General features: G+C 42.0%; 1 pseudogene; it reads right to left on the bottom strand.

Annotated features, from left to right (window-relative positions):
* Positions 1-1,402: 1,402 nt before the first annotated feature.
* LOC122740194 lies at positions 1,403-1,874 on the bottom strand (annotated as a pseudogene).
* Between the last annotated feature and the right edge of the window lie 260 nt (positions 1,875-2,134).

Genomic DNA, 2,134 nt, shown 5'->3' with positions numbered 1-2,134 from the left:
GGATGTGGGCCAAGGATAGTACCTTGGATTATATCCATGCTAGGTAGGAAGGAGAATGAGGGCTAGCAAAGGAAACTGGGCAGTCAGAAAGTAGGAGAAGAACCAAAAGAGATAGAGTGAGTCATAGAAACAGAGCAGAGTCATGGAAGCCAAAGAAAGACAATGTCCAGGAGTAGAAGATAGCTAACAGAGCCAAAAGCTATAGAGAAATGAAGTAGAATTGGGACTGAGAAAAGGATTAAGCAGTTAAGAGATGATTGGTAATCTTAGAGCAGTTTCAGCTGAGTAAAGAGGTTGGAAGCCAGATTTCAAGGACTTGAAAGGTGAGTGGGAGATTGGAAATAGAAGGCAATGAGTATAAACAGCTCAGAGTTGCAAGGGACCTCAGAGGACATCTTGTCCATCTCATACCTGAAAAAATAATACCACCCCCTGCCCCCCATTGTGGCGAACCCAGACCCCTCTGACTGAGTTCCCACTCCCCATACTTGGGCCATGGTCACTGAAGCAGCAAGAGTTTCCTGGGAGACAATGCTTGGCCAGTCTTCCAGGGTTTGAGAGACTCAGCTGTACAAACCTTGCTCTGTTTAGGCCTAGAACAAGTTTTGACATGTCAAGGCTGAAAGGTTGAAAAATTACTCTTATTCTCTTAGAATTATTCTTGCAGAGACTTTATTTGATTACTTTGTGTTTTTTTGCTTTAAATACCGAGCTGTCCCAATAACAAAATGCACTCAGTTACTCACATATAATGTGGGGCTGATGTGTCAACGATTAATCGTCTCTGATCCTCAACCACCGTCAAGGGATTGAACCCGTGACCCTGACACCCCATGAGTATACAGTCTTGCTTGAATACCTCAGAGAAATCTGGAGTTTATCTTGTAGACAGTTGCCTACAGGATAATTGACAGTCATCTGCCAAGGTTAGAAAAGATTTGTTAAACAAATTTCCACTAATAAACTATAAGGGTTTAAGGTGTTAATCCAATTTAATGAGATACTTCCACGTACTGCAGGTACTGTCAGCTGGGAATAGATAGGGTACATTTTGGAAGAGACCTTCCTAACCATGCCATTTGGGTGGCTACCTAATCTACCTCTGACGGTAAGATTTGCTCAGCAAAAGAGCCACACAATTCTTATGTATAGAAATAAGATTCTTATTTGTTCAACACATGGATCAAAATAGAGACCACAGAAGAGTAATCCCTTCTCTCTGTAGGCAGTTAGTTCCTGCCCTCCTGCTTTTCTTTTTTTGGGGGCTTTGTAAAAATGCTGCTGCCTCCTCCTAAAGGTATGTTATATGACAAAATTTAATTGAAGTAGACAATCTAGTTTGTTGTTGTTGTTATTGTTGTTGCTTTAAATTTTATTTTACTTAGTCCAATTTAGTAGACAATTAACGTTTTCCACCAACTAGGGGTGCAGAAACTTTCACTGGCTTCACAATTTTTGTTTAGGTGCTGCCTTTGTAGGAGCCATAGCAGCAGATGCAGCTGTTTTTTTAGTTGCTTGCTTAGCCTTTTTTGCTTCCTTGGCAGCCCTGATGGCTTGTTCATGTTGAGCCTTTCGAACTTCAGGTTTTTGGTTCCTCTTGGCCATTATATCAGCAAGAGAAGCCCCAATGATGGCCCTCTGGAATTTAACTGCCTGGCGGGTTCTTTTCTTTTGAATCTCTTCCAACTGTCCCTTCTTGTGCTTTCTTCTATAGAGGACAGTCCAATTGATCTGCCGAGGGTTCCTCTTTGAAAGGAATGCAGACTCACATTTTGCATTCAAAAATTGGAAAACCTTCTTGTCCTGCGAGTGTAATGCCTCCCATGACCCGGGTAGATCTTGTACCTGCTGAAGCTGCACAGCTGTACCTTCATGCCTGTGAGAGGCAAGAAGATGGTGAAGAGGAAGAGAACAATTTAGTTTTGATGCTTTTTAGAGATAATTGAAGTTCCTTCATCCCCAGGATAGTTTAAACCATGATTGGAAGTCACTGCTTGAAATACTAGAGGCAAGCCCAGCTAGAGGCAAAATTTTGATGGAGATGCCTTCCACTCTTCTTCTCTGTATCTCCACTAGTGAAATTGAGAGGGGGAGATTATTATTGATTGGAATGCTTGGGAGAGCTTCATGGAAG

Source organism: Dromiciops gliroides, chromosome 2 (assembly GCF_019393635.1).
Source record: "Dromiciops gliroides isolate mDroGli1 chromosome 2, mDroGli1.pri, whole genome shotgun sequence".
NCBI lineage: Eukaryota > Metazoa > Chordata > Mammalia > Microbiotheria > Microbiotheriidae > Dromiciops > Dromiciops gliroides.
The sequence above is the reverse complement of the archived record's forward strand: the minus strand, read 5'-3'. Positions and strand labels throughout refer to the sequence as shown.